This window comes from Dermochelys coriacea, chromosome 7, assembly GCF_009764565.3.
Source record: "Dermochelys coriacea isolate rDerCor1 chromosome 7, rDerCor1.pri.v4, whole genome shotgun sequence".
Taxonomy (NCBI): domain Eukaryota; kingdom Metazoa; phylum Chordata; order Testudines; family Dermochelyidae; genus Dermochelys; species Dermochelys coriacea.
In genome coordinates this window covers 28,383,737-28,403,574 of record NC_050074.1, presented here as the reverse complement: position 1 = coordinate 28,403,574, position 19,838 = coordinate 28,383,737, and the positions used below count along the sequence as shown (strand labels likewise).

At 39.8% G+C, this 19,838-nt stretch overlaps 1 protein-coding gene across 1 annotated transcript in view; it reads left to right on the top strand.

Annotated features, from left to right (window-relative positions):
* CACNA1D (calcium voltage-gated channel subunit alpha1 D) overlaps positions 1 to 19,838 on the top strand; it is a 344,531-nt gene that overhangs the window by 302,727 nt on the left and 21,966 nt on the right.

The window sequence follows — 19,838 nt, the reverse complement described above, 5'->3', positions numbered from 1 at the left end:
TCCACTTGATACCGGCTGCCAACTAGACATGGAGCCATTGATCACTACCCGTTGAGCCTGACAATCTAGCCATCTTTCTATCCACCTTATAGTCCATTCATCCAGCCATACTTCTTTAATTTGCTGGCAAGAATACTGTGGGAGACTGTATCAAGAGCTTTGCTAAAGTCAAGGAACAACACGTCCACTGCTTTCCCCTCATCCACAGAGCCAGTTATCTCGTCATAGAAGGCAATTAGATTAGTCAGGCATGACTTGCCCTTGGTGAATCCATGCTGACTGTTCCTGATCACTTTCCTCTCCTCTAAGTGCTTCAGAATTGATTCCTTGAGGACCTGCTCCATGATTTTTCCAGGGACTGAGGTGAGGCTGACTGGCCTGTAGTTCCCAGGATCCTCCTCCTTCCCTTTTTTAAAGATGAGCAGTACATTAGTCTTTTTCCAGTCGTCAGGGACTTCCCCCGATCGCCATGAGTTTTCAAAGATAACGGCCAATGGCTCTGCAATCACATCTGCCAACTCCTTTAGCACTCTCGGATGCAGCGCATCCGGCCCCATGGACTTGTGCTTGTCCAGCTTTTCTAAATAGTCCCGAACCACTTCTTTCTCCACAGAGGGCTGGTCACCTCCTCCCCATGCTGTGCTGCCCAGTGCAGTAGTCTGGGAGCTGACCTTGTTCGTGAAGACAGAGGCAAAAAAAGCATTGAGTACATTAGCTTTTTCCACATCCTCTGTCACTAGGTTGCCTAGTCTGTCACTGGCCACTTGTAGCCAGAGCACCATCCATCTGCAATTCCCTCTCTAAATCCTGAAGGCTTTTTTAAAGAAAGGGGGTCAGAAGAGGCAACAGAGACTCATAAACAAGTGAGGGGGCACAATAGCCATAGTAGGGAATCACAGTCAGGCTCTAGAGGGAGTGGAGGAAATAGCCTAGCCACAAGTCAGCAGATAATGGGTTGCCACAGATGTTAGTTACAGAGCTTTCTGGCAAGCTTAGGGTTCTCAGTTGGCTTTATAATTATGCCTATTTTTGTCCCTTAATTATAATCTTTAACACTATGACTAACTCATGAGTCTTAAGCAATAAGGCCTACATCTGAGCCATTTGATTTCACCCAAGTTACAGGTATAGGCTGACAGGATTTACTTGAACAATCTGCCATTGATTTTCTTCTTATGTGAAGCAGAAATTCTGCCTAACTGAATGTTTTTAGACTGTTTCCTTTTAACCTTTTCAATAAGTAATCATTCTAGCTAAAGAGAGCTCTCGTACTCCAGATTTTCTTAACAGCCCACCAATTTTTAAATTCCACCTTAATATTTTCCTACAATTCTTTATTGGAAAGCCTCTTTACATTTTGAATTTGATTTCTTGATAGAGAATAAAATACTGTTGTTTCCATTAATTTTCCTTTAACGTTTCCATTAATATCTCCTTCTCTCTCTATATATATATATATCCAGCATTGCAATCAGACAAATGACTCACCTTTCTCCCTAGAAACATTATTAAATGGCATTATGAGGCATGGAACCATGACACAAATGGCCACATTGTTCTGAACCAAACACCCTGTAAAAAGAATGCCAAACACCCTGTAGATAAAAACAGGGGATCCTCAAGACTAGATGTTTAAACTCTTGCCAAGCCAGCCACGCCCCACTCCCAACATACCCTTAAAGTCAAAAAAGTTTATTTGATTTCTGATATATCTTTGAACATCATTTCCATTAACTTCCCAATAATCAAACAATGATTGCATCAAGATGCAGGCTGTTGATAAATCTGGAGGAGGAGCAGTACTATTTCCCCAGGTAGAGTGAGGGGAACCAGACAATGTCAGGATAAATTGAAAAGGGAAGTTAGGCCATCTACAGTGACATGATCATGAAAGGGCAGTCCAGTCTTTAACTTGCAGGGAGCAGTACCTAATCCTTGTTTATTAATGGGAGCCACAAGTTCAACTGGAGAGCTCCAGTTTGGGGCTGGACAGGGCAAGTGTATGGCAATGATACTAGTAAATAAGAATGTCCATCAGATAAATCATCCTGCATAAATCCCTGTCCCAAAAGTGAAGGAGTGGAAACTAGTGAACAGGGTCCCGTAAAAGTTTCAATAGCAGATATTGTTTGTATCTTTGCAGGGCCCCTTCACCAGGGGCAGGTTGGATTGTAAAGTCTGTGGTCTTGGTTCAGCTAGCAGTGGTAATGTAAGAACATACAGGTGACTCCCAAGCAGTATCCAGGGTGGGGACCATATGGCCAGTTGTTTTGGCTTGATATTGGTAATAAGCATCCCTACTGGGGTCGGTCTTACTGGCTATTGATCTCTATGAGGAACAGATATACTCAGTCCAGACCAGATATGAATCCTCACAGGGTCAGCCCCACTAAATCTCACAGGATCATCCCACCTTGGTCCATCTTCCTCCTTTTCCTCCCATCAAGTCCACATAGTTGCTCACTCATGATGAAATCCAGGCAGCTCACGAGTGGCTCATGCACATAGTTCCTCATGTGATAGAAGTAGTACTACGTGTGTATAAAACTCACAAAGATCTCTTCCCTCACCATCACAGAACTGAATAAAGTACTTCTAAAATAAATACCATTAGAACACTGAAATAAACAAAATAAGCTGCTGAATCATTAATATGAGACACCCCCAGTTCTTTGCAGGGCGTCTACACACTTTCACCAGTACACCTTTCCATGAACAGTTGAAGCTGCAATCAATTGTGTCTGCTGATCTTCATGGTGTAGGATGATCACTTCAGGATAGGGTGGTACTGCTTCCCTCTGGCATCCACACCTTTTGGAGCCTGTCTGCACTAGCAGTCCCAGTATCTCCTCTTCCACCAGAATCACAGTGGCACCACTGCTGGCCATGGCCTTTGACACAAGTGCCTCTGGTTGGAAAGGATGATAATTCTGGCACCTTTCCGGGTATAGGGATCCCAGTTCTTTCAGATGCTGCTGAAGAGCCAATTCTGGGCCTCCAGTTTCTTCTTTTGTCATACCATGCCCATCTACTGCTGGGTTATGTTTCTTGCTGGATGATGGCTTCAGACAGTACCCCCATCTCCACCACCATCTAGGACCATTTTGTCTTTATACCTAGAGTTTTCTGCTAGCAACTGTATAAGACTGTCACCACTAAGTCACCACTGTGCCCACCTGTGCCACCAACAGTCCCAAGTACAGTAACTAGTTGAGTCCAAACACCAAAGTTCCTTTGCATTTTTGAAAAATGTTTAAAATCTGGGAAAGGATTGATCTTTAAATATTCATGGTAAATAGGCCTAATGGCCTGTGATGGGATGTTAGATGGGGTGGGATCTGAGTTACCCAGGAAAGAATTTTCTCTAGTATCTGGCTGGTGAATCTTGCCCATATGCTCAGGGTTTAGCTGATCGCCATATTTGGGGTCGTGAAGGAATTTTCCTCCAGGGTAGATTGGAAGAGGCCCTGGAGGTTTTTCGCCTTCCTCTGTAGTATGGGGCACAGGTCACTTGCTGGAGGATTCTCGGCTCCTTGAAGTCTCTAAACCATGATTTGAGGACTTCAATAGCTCAGACATAGGTGAGAGGTTTTTTGCAGGAGTGGGTGGGTGAGATTCTGTGGTCTGTGTTGTGCAGGAGGTCGCACTAGATGATCATAATGGTCCTTTCTGACCTTAGTATCTATGAATCTATGTGCAGCTTGCTCACTAGGATAACTTGTATTCTTCTTTAGTCTCTGTCTCTTGTCTGAGATCTATACTTTTCTTATCTCACATAAGCTTATGTAGACAAGAATACAGAATTGGAAGGACAGAATATAAATTTTTGTGATTCTTGTAATAAGGCAAGCCATGTTTAAAAGGGAGATTGTGCATTCCTCAGTGGGGAAGAGAAGAGGTTTTTCTCTGGGATTTCATTTTCATTGGAAATTAATGGTATGTCCCTTTAAAGAGAGGGATTATGGGAGTTCTTCTGGCTATAAAAGCACCTGAATTTCACTAGCAGCTTCTCTCAGTTTTAGACTGAACAATGAGATTACTTTGCTGTTTTGTGAGAGAAAACTTGTTTTGCTTTAATTATCTGAGTTTGTTACTTGGGGATAGGATTTGCATTCATTCTTAAACATTTTTAATTGAATTATTTTGAAGCTTTCAAAAACTTTTTTGGAGTTAGGAACTTTCTGCAACCTGGGAAGAGCTAGTATCCCCTGCCTATGGTTTTTTACTGTTCTTGTTTAAGTTGGTAGAGACTTTCATTACTTAAATGAGAGCTCTACCCTACAATTTCAAACAATTTCTCTTAAATAAGTAAAATTATAAACAGCTGCAAAGAGATAGATGCACAGGGAACTTGAACCAAGAGCAAAACAATTTTCTACAGAATGTTACATTACTAGGTGTCTGTCATCAAGAGTCTTAATGTAACAACTTCTATCAACAGATTAAGTAGAACCAAGAACAAACAAAACCCAAACTGGCTTTTTGGGAAATAGGTCTTTTGTTAACCTAGTGTGACCGTCAGTCCAAGGTATTTTCTAACTTCAATGAGCACTGATTGCTTCAATGAGGAACCTAATCTTAGTCTTATCTTTTCTATCTGTATGGGCTGCTCCAGAGTTGAGGAGGAAGTTAGCTCCTGCTCTGCTAGATCTAGAGAGGGGCCTCTGCATACAATTTTGTGAAACTGAAAACTTATTATGTGGTGAGGAAGTGTCTTCCAAATGTTTAGCATACAACATGAGCATGCTTGATCCAGTAGTACTGCAGGGTGCACTGTGTATGTACCTGCTATCAGATCCTTTTACACTCCCACATGATATTTGATTAAACATAATTGTTTTAAAATAATTTTATAGGCCGTGGAGAACAAGGCATAGCCTCTATCAGGAATTCTTTACTTTGTTTGTGTCAACAAGCCCAACATCACAGCTAGGAAAGATGATCGTGTCTATTCTATCATGGTTATACTGGATCCATCTACTTTCCTTTTTATATACTGGTTAAGGTATAAAACAAATAAACAAAAAATGGTGGGGATCAAACCAAAAAGAAATATCTGATCATAAGGAATGTTGCATACATGAGCCATGAGAGAGAAGTGTAGTTAAAATCACTTCTGTTGGGAACAACAATAATGCTATATGTGAAGGTCTTTGTTGTACTTCTGCAGGGAGAAATATTTAGGTAGAAATTTTTCTTCGTGGCTATTGCCTCATTAGTTTTTATGTGCGTTTCTATGTCTCTAGGTAAGGAAACAATTTCTGTGGCCCAGATCTGACTTCAGGAGTATAATTCAGAACTACATTTAAATCAGTGGAATTAAACAGTCTCAGTAATTTTTTTTCTCTTCCCCACTGTACCTCCTAATTTTTAGCCAGCAGTTAAAACATATATGGGAGGATCCACAATGGTTAGGAAAGATATGGTATTTTATTAGTAGAGCCAAGTGAAAAATGAACAAGCCATGGGGCAGAAAGGAAGTCCATTTCAAGGAAAGAGAACTCCTATTTTAGTTCTGTAGAACCAATTGAAAAGTACTATATAGAGTCTAGGAGGAGGGATGAGTTCTGAGCCTATTTAAAGACAATTAAGGTTAAAAGAGCAATAAAGACCCTGATCCACAGTGGGTTAAAGAGTTCTCAGGGAAGTTTGTTCTGTGGTTTAAGGAGGGAGGCTTTTATTGCTCAGTGTTAAACATTTGAGTATGTGATTAAAGAAAAGTGGAAGCACCTGTGAGGGGCAGAAGGCTGGACAGACAGTCAGTATATAAAACAGAATAGAAAACACATGGTTCTTTGTTTCTCCAGTGAGTTACACTGTTACATACTAAAGGTTTTTTTTTGTTTTTTTGTTTTTAAAGAGGCAGATAATCAGGAGAGTAGAAGTATCTCTAAGAATCAGCTCTAGCTATCACTCCAACATACTGTTTAATATCTAGAGCCATTTGAGAATAGAGCTGGGTTTGAAGAGTATGGCACTGCATAAAGGCCCAGCAGTTTTGTTTCACCTAAGAGGCAAACAGTTACTAAATATTGAGCTCTTATTAGCCACTTTCTTTAACTTTTATTTGTTTAATTTTGCTCACATAGCACCTTTCAGCTGAGGATTTTCACAGTGCTTTACAATTAATGAAGACTCTGTGAGGCAGGTAAATAGTGCAGCAGAGCTTAAGTGACTTGCAGTAGGTCAGTGTCAGAGCTTGGAAATAGAAATTGGGTCTCCTGATTCCTAGTCCTGACCCATGTAACCACTAGACAATCCTCCCTCCCACCTGATCATGACAAAGACAATCACTGAGAAGAATTTCCATACATTTTCAAATGTCACTCTATTGAGGACTAATAGTATAGTTGCAAAATCCTCAGCGAACATCCAGGTGAGAACACCATCACCTCCAATCTGTGCAGAAGAAATATGTGCAATAAATACTCTTTTCCTACCCCTGACATCTGTAATTGTTTATTGAGGCAATTGTGGGTGTACAAAGTAAGTTAATGGTTGAGGACCTGCTTTTTTAGGAGTCCCATAACTCCATACAAACACCACACCTTCCTGGCTGGCTATATCTGCCCTCTCTAGCAGAAGTGGGAGGAAACAACACACCAGCAGACCCTAAAACCGATATCCAACAACATGAGCGGAAGGGAAGGCAAATCATGCCCTGATTTTCCCTTTTCCTGCAGCCTAGCACTTGACAAATCATAAGACCAGTCATGTCTACTGCAGCTTCTTTATCATATATGGCAAGCTTCCATTTCTAGTGGTTATCTGTTCTAAGTGACAAGCTGTCTTCCAGCATTCAATAGTTCGGACAAAGTAGCAGCTAGGAACTGAAGAGTCTCATTATCCCACTTAATTTGCAGGAAAGTTAAAATATTTTTCCATGACTGCCCCTCTACCTTGCCTCCCTCCTCTCTCTGGATCTCTGTTCCCCTTTTTAAAAGTAAGAGGCAGTTAAGCTTGGTACGCTCCTGCAGGAGGGGGGATGTAAAAATTTTCCAGGTAAGGCTCCTTTCTGCAGCATCAGCTGTTTGCCTTCATATGCCCCCAGGTGACTGCTATTCAGTTCAAGGGAAATTAATGAAAAATAGGATGCAATTTCCTGAGCTCAGGGCCCTCCTGTTAGATTTTCTATCAGTGCATGTGTTAGTCATTTAACCATGTGTCCTACTTGAACAAGTACAGAGAAGTGTTCCTCAAGAAGTTAAACTGTTTGGTTAGATGAAGATCTATAAAGAATAATAGAATGGCCATTAAGCACTGTAGGAAAGCTCAGATTTTTTTTTCACATCGGGGAATAAAGCAAAGACTTTTTTTTTATTCTTTCTCTGAGAAAGACATCAGACTGCTCTGGTGGTAGATGTGTTATCCAAAGACTAATGGAACTTTTATTTATTTTAGCATGTTCCCCAATGCCTCTGACTATATATTGCTCAGTAGATGAAAATAGAAGGGGTTGGTTAATGAGCATCAAACTTGTCTTTCAGATTTCGATATTTTGAATGGGGAGGGCTGTCAGTGTGCTAGCTGATCAGATTTTTAAACAAGATTCTGAAGCAGGCCTAATAGCTCACTTAGTCCAGTCAAGTCTATATACACTTGACAGTATAGTTACAGAGAGAAATATTCCGTTAAACCAGATCATGCCTTAAATCTTCTCATGTTTAATAACTGGAATAAGAGAAAACACATAAACCACAGAAAAGGCTTGGGATTGCTACGTGAGAATCTACACCTATAGGGCTGTGTGGTGTTAGCTCCTGCACTTCAAGTGACAATTTGAAGCAGTCGAATAAGATTATAGAGAACTCTGTCATCTAATCCCCATGTATAAAGAGCTGTGAATCTGATTTTAAAACTAGACAGATTAGGAAATCTCTAAACTGGAATCTGAATTTGGAATCTAAATCTCCATTTGAGTCCATATCTATGAAACTGCATTTGCTGTTGTCATAATTTTAAACAAGGAAGATTACAAAGACCAGTACATTACTGGTAGAAAATTAACTGTATGCCTTTCACTAGGACGAAGAAGTATTAAGAATCTGACTGGCATTTAGCCCAGTCATCCATTGATCTCAAGAAACAGAAAGAGAGTATCTATCATCTATTCCAAGTTATTGGGGGTAGGAGGTGGGGAAGAACAACCACTTATGCTTTTTCTTATCCTTGAAGAATGTTTTTGTGGGTTTTAATACAAAATAATCACAATATGTGAATACCAGCTTCACAGCTAAGGCTGATTCCATAGTTTGAAGAACCTTGAACCTAGTTTATATGATAGTTTTAATATCTTCTGAATGAATGAACAAGTTAGGATTTATTAATCTTGCTTCCCTAAATACAACACAATTGTTACATCCTTGTGTCCTTTCTAGTTAGAGGAACAATACTAAATTCTCAAGGCTGAGAACAAGTACTAACCTGCTATCTGAAAAGTTTTTATAACTGGTGGGAAATATCCTCTTTTCTCCAAGTCTTTTCCTTTTCTTTTTTTTCCCCTCAATTATATTGCCAAGTACTTAAAAACAAAAAACTCACCACCCCTTCAAATGCAAAGTGTGGGTGCCCCAGCTGCTATGTAACATGTAACTAACAAACACCTGTCCTGGGGAGGTAGTGTTCACACTGCGGACATCAGGGATGCTAGTGCATAGACAGTGCAATGGACTACAAAAGATCCTCATTGGGTTCTGCTGCCCTAAATTTGCAGCAGAACTGTGTGTTTGCCAAATACAGATATAGGGAGTAGGCACACTTCTTATTTCAAGGTTCTAAAGGGGTATTATAAAGTAGGAAGAGCAACCCACTATCACCTCATCACCAAAATGAAAAACACTATTATATATGCAGTTGTATATCCATTAATTCTCCTATCACTTTGGTGAATGTGTATTTAAGCAGTAGCACTTCCTGAGCACTGGTCTTAGAAATCATGCCTCTGCTGAGGTTAGCAGTTTGGACTCCAAAGGTATCATCAGTGTAACCGAGAATCAAATAGAGTGTTATTTAAAAAAGAAAGGGAGGGGGTACATATAATTCTGTGGCCCCTTGAAGCCAAATATTGCAGAAAGAAAATTGTTACACCTTGATTGTAATCAATAACAGTTCATTTTTTTAACAGAACAATAAATATGATAAATGTTTGAAAGAATTTTTCCATTGATTTAAACATTTAACTGAAAGTACTAACAGAACTTAGTGAAAGTTAAAAAAATAGAAACAGTTTTTTTTTAAAGTGTGTCTGTCTCCCATTCCTGCTCTCTCCTTTAGCCAGCAAGGAATGCTTTTCTCTATTGGCCTGCCATGCGCAGCCATGTACCTTGACAGTGAGTGTGTGTCTCTGTAGTGCCTCCACTGGGTGCGTCCTGTTTCTTTCACATTCATCCGCTTGCTTGCTGGTGTGGTCTCACATGAGTTGAGGAGTCGGTGCCACAGTCTGAATCAGTCTGTTGTTTTTAAAAGTTCTTAATCTTAGGAATGATTTAGGAAAGTGTCTTTGCATTCACTGCTATGGGAGAGAAGGCTATTGCTACGCTCAGAGGGATAGGGCAGTGACCAGGATATCAAAGATCACAACAGCCCCTGACATAAACTAAAGCAGTGGAAACATTTTTCATCATGAAGTCATGGGGAGATTTGCATACAAAGAGGTGTGAGAATCTGACCCTTTGACTGAACTCCTCTTCTAGTTGTAACAAGGCTAGACCTTGTGCTGCTCTGTTAGTGAATGGAAAATGATGGATAGGTGCTTTTAGTTGCTTTGCACTCTCTGGGCTTCATCGGGTATGAATCTCATCACATCAGGAATTGAGGGAGAAAAAACTTCTGCAGGGTTGGAATTAAGAAATGCTGAGGGAGGAAGAGACAAGTTCTCAGGGAGCTCAGTTTGAGGCAGGGAATTAGGAGTCTTTGCACCTTGGTTTGATAGTTCCTTAACTCCAAGAAATGGGTAGGCAGGAGCTCCTCCTTCCTTTTTCTCCACATGTGAAAAACTTCTGGGAACACTGTCTCCCGGCAAAGGGCTATGTCTGGGTGCACTTTTGAACACAAATTAGCCTGGCTGTTGTTGAATGGAACGTTTAGTGGGGAGGGGGAGGTCAGCTTGTTCTCTGGTCAAATTCTGGAGCAGAGGTCTCCTCTCCAGCATGCCCAGCTGTGTCAGTGAAGATTTCTGATTTTTACATTTTATCAGCAGATTACTATTGGTCTATTGGAATATTTTTCTTTATTTGTCATTAAATGGCCTTTTCTGCAACATGCAATGTCCTAGACTTTGAATTTGTTTACAATAGAAGCAGGACAATTTGACTAGCTCAAACCTGCCATCAGCTTGTCATGTCTGGTTCATAGTCCCTACAAGTTGTTTCAAGATTGAGCCAGCCATTAGCATTGTAATGAACTCTGCAGGCCCAAGGTTTTCAGCTTGCTGTCAAAAAAAAGTGTAACAAAGTGTAGTGTGGCTCAGCTCCTTTTCTAGTTCACACTGTGTGTATGCTTTTTTTCTCTGACATAATAAAAACTCCTAAGAAATAAATGAGACCAAAAAAATCCCTTAATTGATTTGAATGAAATTTTGTACTGATTACATTACTCCCTTACCATTTTCTGACAGTATACTTCACGCTCAAATTTCCACAGATAAACAACAAATCTTTATATTGAAGTTGCACAAAATATGTTTGTGACAGTAGTTTGGGAGCTGCCGGACAGTTAGTCTTAACTATCTTTCTGTAATGATGGAAATTTGTATTGAGCCTAACACGAGTAATGGTGCTTGTAAAATAATGTTTAGTAGAGCGTAAATAATTTTAATTTATATCTAATACTTGGAGTTGGATTCATTCATTCATTCATTCCACTTTTGTCAGAGAAGATAATTATTACAGATAATATATATACACATCATACATATTTCAGTGTAAAGAGAAAAGGAGTACTTGTGGCACCTTAGAGACTAACAAATTTATTAGAGCATAAGCTTTCGTGAGCTACAGCTCACTTCATCGAAATGCATCCGATGAAGTGAGCTGTAGCTCACGAAAGCTTATGCTCTAATAAATTTGTTAGTCTCTAAGGTGCCACAAGTACTCCTTTTCTTTTTGCGAATACAGACTAACACGGCTGCTACTCTGAAACCTGTGATATTTCAGTGTGTGTATGCATGTATGTATATGTTTGTGGGTACGTAAGAAAATGTAATCTGTGTGTATCATACAACATATAACATATTGATATATTGATCTGACAAGGATTTAATCTCAGGGACATCTTTCAGATTTAACTAACTATGCTACTTTGTAGAAAAATTGTAGAGGCACTATCCAATACCATGGTAAATTAAGAAAAAGCCTTAGTGGGCAACAGCTGAAGGGTTAATACACTGCTCAGCTTCAGTTTAATTGGGCTGCCATGTTCATATTGTGTTCACGGTAAGACTTAGCTGGAGAGAGCCTGGATTTGACAGAGAGCACAGAGCCTTTGTGTAGTTACAGTGCAGTGCACTGAGCTGGAGGGTTTTAAATAAGATGGGTCCTGTGAAGACAAAGAGATCTGGGGAATCAAGACTAGACTACTATGTCTCTTATGTTAACTGCTATAGCGTAGGTCCATTCAGTTTTGTTGTTTTTGTTTTTTCGTGCATGATTTATATTCTTATTTGAATTGTTCTGGTATTGAATTTTGTTTAGTACTGACTTAGCTTAAGTATCAGTGTAGGTTTCCAAGTCTGTTTTTTTCCAAGTTTGTTTGGGGGTTTTTTTCATTTGCTTTGCTGTAAAACATGCAGGTTTGTGAAAATTCATGTCTGAGCTAAAAATAGATTATTCATTATTCTTAGTGTTTTGAGGATCTTCAGGTCTAGTAATTTACAATTAATATTTGTAATATATTTCAGATATATTTTTACTTAGGTAGAGATATATCCAAACCTCTAGCAGTCTATTAAAATCTGAGCTGCAAAACTTAAAGGCATTTTAATACTTTATAATGCCTCTATAAAATATATCTTCAAAGGGAGTGGGGAGTGTGTGTGTGTGTGTTATATTTTAAATGAATAAAAAATTTATGATAAGTGTTGAACTAGAGAGTTATGAATGCAATTTGAAAAATAGGCTTAAATTATGTCTTTTTAAAAATAACTAGATTGCATTATAGCTCACATATAAAGTTTACTAACTTTATAGAGTGAAGATTTTTATTTGTTTTTAGTTGAAAGAATATACGTTATTAGGGAATAAAAATAAAAATTGAACAATTTACACAAATTATTAAAAGCAGTGTATGTGTTATATAACAGTAAAAGTTGTTTAAAATGGGTAGAGTTTTCAAGAAATTTCATTGGCTCTGGATTTTTATAGATATATTGTCATCTTTATATACAATATATATTTAGATAGAATATGTAAAGCAATCGTTTAAAATGCATTAATAAGTATGTGATGTTGAACCTTCATTTATTTGTCTCTGAACTTGGGTAAAAAGAACTATGAGTAGAATTTGTTAAAAGAATCCTTTTTAATTTCAGCGACTCATTGATTTCAGTTTTATGATGCATAATGCTTAAGTTTTTTTCAAATATCTTTTTTAAGCCTGCCTTTGTTTCCTATTAATGACCAGCCCAAATTAATATATTTGTTAGTTATATGACAATTTTTTCAATTGAGGGGTTTCCTGAGGTTAGATCATTTCACCATTTAAAAGAACACATGCTGTTTCATCTTAGTATCTTTTCAAAGAGAGGGGTATCATTAGTTGTCTTTTGAGATGTTGTTTATCACACAGCATTGGTGTATTAATGACTTATGCTGTCTTGAAAAAATTGTAGGTGCTATTATGCCTCATAAAGCACAGCTGCACGGAATTATCATGTCAATTTGAAGTCATAATTTTGTGCACTACTGAAAAACCTATTGAAGAGACATCCTTGATTTTATTATGTGATTATGTCATTCATCACACAGTACATATGTCATATGCTAACAGACAAGCAGATCAATCCAGCAAGTTTTACTCATGCCCAGTGGGACTACTCATGTGAGGAAAAAGTTGCAGGATTCAATTTAGGGCAGAAATCATCTGAATAAAGTCCTTTATTTTTTTTGCAACTTTACAAGCATAACTGCTAAATAAAGGTGAGACAGTTATTGCCATTTGAAATACAATAACATGGATATCTACCTCCCCCAAAAATTCAGAACAACACATGCTGTCCTGTATCACAGAACACCATGAATAATTCAGTGATGCAATTTGATTGATTAATTATAACATTTTATCCCTAGAGAGACGTGGTGGCAAGTGTCTAAAACTCTGTTGCACATGTTTTATTATCACTTTTTAACAATTGTTTTGTCCTGTGATATATGCAACAACCAAAATATTAAACATATGTGTTGGAAGTGTATAGCTTACTAAAAGGCATCAGGTAACTGCAGCATAAATATTAGAACATTCCATAGAATGTTTTTTTTCTTTCAAGCTACAGAGATCTCTGCATCTCTGGTATAACAGTTTTGCATATAACCAATGTTAATATTTACACTGTATTTTGAAGATAAATTGACCAGTATGTCCAAAGAACTTTGTATTCTTAAATATCCTAACATTTTTAACTTAGAAAAATCATGTAGCTGATGTCACTTAGAGTGGTTTAAGTCAGGAAGATTTACAGATCGAATGAGATTACTTGGATGTCAAACTGATATAAATGAGAACAGAATCAACCCCAATCCTTTTGAAATCAGTTGTATGGTACTATGGTTTAAAATGGGTGTTTTGTAAAATACTACAGTACTTACATTAAAATTTATCGTCAATTGGAAAATCTGAAGATCAGATCCTGCCTTACATTAAGGCCAGTTTTGCTATTGGTGTGCCACAAAGTGATCTTAAAGCTTCCATAAAGGGGATTTCCCCTGACATTGGAGAACCCGCAGGTGGTGTAACCTAGCATGGGGGATGGAGACATATAAAGGGTTGGAAGGTGTGGGACCTGTCCAGCAATCTTTATTGGCAAGATGGCCTTTAGTGGAACATCACAGACTGCTGCAAGTTAGAGAAGCCTTTAGCCTCCTCCAAGATTGAAAGTAGTGGAAAAGGGACTTGGAGCCACTTTTCCCTCTTCCCCTGAGACTCTGATGAACTATGCTCAAGGGCAGTGGAGAACTGAGACCTGAATACCTTGATTGAACTTGCTGCTACAGGGCTAAAGTTATTGGAATATGTGGTGCTTCAAGTCTGTGGCCCAGCCTTGTCAGTCATAACATTTAATTATAATAGCACTTACAGTATTCAGAGTAGCAGCCGTGTTAGTCTGTATTCGCATAAAGAAAAGGAGTACTTGTGGCACCTTAGCGACTAACAAATTTATTAGAGCATAAGCTTTCGTGAGCTACAGCTCACTTCATCGGATGCATTTGGTGGAAAAAACAGAGGAGAGATTTATATACACACACACAGAGAACATGAAACAATGATTTCATTGAAACCATTGTTTCATGTTCTCTGTGTGTGTGTATATAATCTCTCCTCTGTTTTTTCCACCAAATGCATCCGATGAAGTGAGCTGTAGCTCACGAAAGCTTATGCTCTAATAAAATTGTTAGTCTCTAAGGTGCCACAAGTACTCCTTTTCTTTTTGCGAGCACTTACAGTAGTTCTTGTACAGCTCTTATGTAAGAAGAAAATGGGGAATTTTGTGCATGTGCAGAATTCATATCCCCCAGAGATTTCTTTGCTTCTTCACAGAAAAATGACTTTCTGACAGGGAAGCAATGGGAAGCTGCAAGAGCAGTCACACACCACTCCCTAGCAGCACAGATACTTCGTTCCATCCATGCTCTCTTCTACCCAGAGCAGCCGGTGGAGAGGTAAATCACCATGGAGCTGGGGACACCCCAGCTAGTGGCTCCTACTCTGAGCCAGGATCAGCTGCTAGTCCCCGCTAGTCTGGAGGCAGGAGAGGTGTGTGGGGAGGGGTCACTGTACAGGGAACTGCTCCCCCATCCATCCAATGCCTATGCATCCAGACCTCCCACACCCAGACACCCCTGCCAAGCCTCATCCAGTACATCCAGAACCCCCCTAGCCCTCCATACCAAAACCCCACCCCACTGAACCTCAACCCCTGCATCTGAACCTCCCCTGCACCCAGACCTCTTGCCTCCAGACTCCCACCCCTGCGCCCAGGCCACCCCACACTGAGCTCCCTGCACTCAAACCCTGATGCCTCCACTCCTTGCACCACCACACATCCAGACCTCCTCACCGACCTCCAAATAGCTGTTCCCAGACCCCCACCCCACCAAGTCCCACTCTCCCAGCACGCAGACCCCTCTGCTGAGACTCCCACTTCCAGACCCCTCTGCTGAGCCCCAACCACCTTCACTTGGAAGCCCCTGCAGAGTCCCATTGCTCCTGCACCTGGAACCCTCCCCCACAATAAACCTCTGTGCATCCAGATCCTCCCACACCTAGACCCCTCCCACTGAGCTGCCTGCACCCAGATTGTCACATACAGAATCCTCTCACCCCACACCTGGATCCCTCCACACTGAGCCCCTCCACCCTTGGATCCTGCCTGGTTGAGCCTGTCTGCTCCACACCTGGTGTTCCTGGCACAGAGGCAGGGCCCCACAATGTTTCTGGGGCAGGCTCAGACCTTGTGCTGTGTCAGGTTCGGATGCAGTCTCACTGCGAAGTCCTTGTCCCAAGGATGAGGGGACTGCAGGGTGATCTCCCACCTTTGTGCAGCCAGTGGTCTATGCTCCCCACCACTATGCTGGAGCCTCTGCGTTTATTTATTAACAAATAAAATTTGCAGAATTTTAAAATATTGTGTGCAGAATTTTCATTTTTTTGGCACAGAATGCCCCCAGGAGTAATTGTGTGAGCATCCCCCAGACTGGGAACCCACATACTCCAAAGGCACAGTCAAGGTTCCTTCCCCACCCTGAACTCTAGGGTACAGATGTGGGGACCTGCATGAAAGACCTCCCTAAGCTTATTCTTACCAGCTTAGGTTAAAAACTTCCTCAAGGTACAAACTTTGCCTTGTCCTTGAACCGTATGCTGCCACCACCAAGCGTGTTAAGAACAGGGAAAGAACTCACTTGAAGATGTCTTCCCTTCAAAAAATATCCCCCCAAGCCCTACACCCCATTTGCTGGGGAAGGCTTGATAAAAATCCTCACCAATTTGCATAGGTGAACACAGACCCAAATCCTTGGATCTTAAGAACAATGAAAAAGCAATCAAGTTCTTAAAAAAAGAATTTTAATTAAAGAAAAAGTAAAAGAATCACCTCTGTAAAATCAGGATGATAAATACCTTACAGGGTAATCAGATTCAAAACCTAGAGAATCCCTCTAGGCAAAACCTTATGTTACAAAAAGACGCAAAACCAGGAATATACATATAAAATAGCACAGCTATTTTTCTAGCCATTAAACAAAAGAAAATCTAACGCATTTCTAGCTAGATTGCTTACTAACTTTTTACAAAAAGAAAAGGAGTACTTGTGGCACCTTAGAGACTAACAAATTTATTTGAGCATCAGTTTTTGTGAGCTACAGCTCACTTCATCACATGCATCCGATGAAGTGAGCTGTAGCTCATGAAAGCTTATGCTCAAATAAATTTGTTAGTCTCTAAGGTGCCACAAGTATTCCTTTTCTTTTTGCGAATACAGACTAACACGGCTGCTACTCTGAAACCTGTCATAGATGTTTATGTGTCTGCTGCTGGCTTTAAACTAATAGACCTGGTTCTTTTAACTCAGGCAGAAGAAGCTTACCAGTTGTCCCGGGTTTGATCCCCCATTGCCAATGAGTGACTTGGGGCATCATACTAGATGTGTTTATAGGGAAATGATTATTGCTGGAGAAAAAGAAGGTCAAATGCAAATACTGGTTATTGGATCTTGACCAAGGATTAAGGAATTCAGGAAGGAAGTGGAAAATGTAATTGAAAATAACTGGGATTATAGGATACCATTATTATTTGCATGGATATTCCTTTTACTTGACTGCTGTACTTTTTGATAGTCATATATGTGCAGGGTCCTTCCAAAATTTGGCCCAGAGGACTTAAATCCTGTTCCTTTATCGCCAGGCCTGAAATACTGCATTTCCACTGCTGGTAGGTGTAGGTAAAACTCTGCACCTCAGTGGGCACTGTGATGCATAGCCCCATGGTGTCTTTACACAGTTTAGTATTGAGGAGGCAGAAATATAGTCAAGTTAGGGATATGAAAGGGAACAGTGAAGTCATACATAGCAGAGATCCATTGGCACCAAAGGGGGAAACATCTGTTGTTCCCACTCATACTAAATATTAAAACAACAGTACAAGTCATGGTCTGGCCATGTGGGTGTTTCCATCAAAGTTTATTGTTTGAGGAAGGAAGATTCTATCCTCTGTAACACCTGATTTAGTCCCTCTCTTAGTTTAGACATTATTTTACCTCCACATGTTTACCCATAGTTTTGCTCTTTTACTTAGCATATGCTTATAGTACCAGGAGTTGGCTAATAGTTTGTAAGGTTCTTTGAGGTGAAATAGGTTTTTAAGTAGAAGTTATTAGTATTGTAATTTATTTTTAAGTTGACATCTTGGTCCCGTCATTCTAAGTCCTGAATTTTTTACGTCCGAAAGAGGTAGCTAGGTTGATCTAAAATATAAGTGGAGGTCAGGCCTTAGCTCATCATATTACAAAAGGAATAAGGATTGCCAGTTCCTTTGGAAGTGAGGGAGCAGAAGAAAGTAGGTAGACTTATGTCAAAATCACTAAGTGAGGGAAAGGAGTCTGGTTTTCTTTTTCATTTCATCTCATTTGACGAGAAATACAGCTCACACTTCCATTTAAGTAATTAAATAGAACAAAATCTGTCTTCCGATTCTGATGATTTCTCACTGATCCAAGAAGAAAGGGTCAAATCATTCACAGTGCAAGCATTTGTACCGTTAAAATAAGTTACATTTTGATTTAATGTGCAGCACTCAACAAAATTTATATACTTTTGGTATATAAGCAATAGCATTTGATCATTTTTCCATCTTAAGGAATGTTGCATCCTCTAACACAACACCTATTTTTCTAAAGGAGTGACCCGCACTAAAGATAATAAACATACATAGTAATGAGGCTTGTGTACTGTGACAAAGTTCCTCCTTTACCTTGGTCTTGCACTTATTGGTGGATTTGCTTGCCTCGGAGATTCATGGCAGCCCTCAGTTTGGCCGTTTTTGTGAACCCACAGTCCAGGTCAACTCCTCCTGTGTCTGATCAGGAGTTGGGAGGTTTGGGGGGAACCCAGGCCCGCCCTCTACTCCGGGTTCCAGCCCAGGGCCCTGTGGAATGCAGCTCTCTAGAGTGCCTCCTGGAACAGATGTGCAACAGCTACAACTCCCTGGGCTACTTCCCCATGGCCTCCTTCGAACACCTTCTTTATCCTCACCATAGGACCTTCCTCCTGGTGTCTGATAATGCTTGCACTCCTCAGTTCTCCAGCAGTACACCTTCTCACTCTCAGCTCCTAGTGCTTCTTGCTCCCGGCTCTTCACACGCACACCACAAACTGAAGTGAGCTCCTTTTTAAACCCAGGTGCCCTGATTAGCCTGCCTTAATTGATTCTAGAAAGTTCCTGATTGTTCTGGAACCTTCCCTGTTACCTTACCCAGGGAAAAGGGATCTACTTAACCTGGGGATAATATATCTGCCTCCTATCACTCTCCTGTAGGCATCTGGCCCGACCCTGTCACAGTCCCTTTCACCATCTGTTCATCCATGGTATCAGAGGCCACCTCTCCACATTATGGTTTAACTTCTCTCTATTGAGCCTCTGGAAAATACAAAGAAGCTACATCCTTCAGTATTGCTATTTTTACAGCATTAATTATATGACTGCATTGATTATTATTACCTGAGTCTAGGATTCTATTCTGTTCCCTTAGTGCAAATTCATTTTAAACTCATTTCTGCAGAGTATTGAGGTATATTGAGGAGGTATACAAGGTAGGGTGGGGAATAGAAGCAAGAAGAAAGTGAAATGATGGGGTGAATCTTGACCTATCCTGTGTTGGCCATGTTAAATTTTATGGAAAATATTGTACCACTAAATAAAACGATTCACCACCAAAAAGAGCATTTCATAGAACAAAAAGAACAGTAAGATATAAATAGCAGTGATCAAAATGCAGCTCTGAGATACATAATAAAATTCTAAGTGATTCATGTACCAATACTGGTCTACATTTCTTTGACACTTGTAGGTCAAACACGTCTTCTTCCAGCTGTTCCAACTTTGAAAGACATGTACATTTATCCTTATTCTTTCCAGCTGTATTAAAACTGTATACAGTAGAACACAATGATATCTATTAAGGGCCTGGACAGATGAGTGAATTGCTGACTCTTCTATTTTGAAAATTGTTCATTAATTATTTATGGTACTTCACTGTATTGTTCGATATATGATGTGTATTCAAAAAGTTATGTCTTAGTGATACGAGATCTCATTAGAGCCCTTGGCTATTCAACTACCCCAAGAAGTTTTGAGACAGCACCATGGTTTTATGTGTATTATATTGTGTATTAACATGGACTGTGAAATAACTTTTAAGAAAAACTTGTTCATGGATGACATGGATCTCAAATGTGGCTGTACAGGAAGAAAATATAGTTGCTTTAATTTTTGTAGCCAACATAATTAGCCACATGCATTCTTTCAAAAGAGCAATTGAGAGGAACCTGAAATGGAATTTAGTAAAGTAATGGACTAAGCAGGAAAATCATCCATTTCTTCTGCAGTTTGATGGCATCTAGAAAGAAATTGAG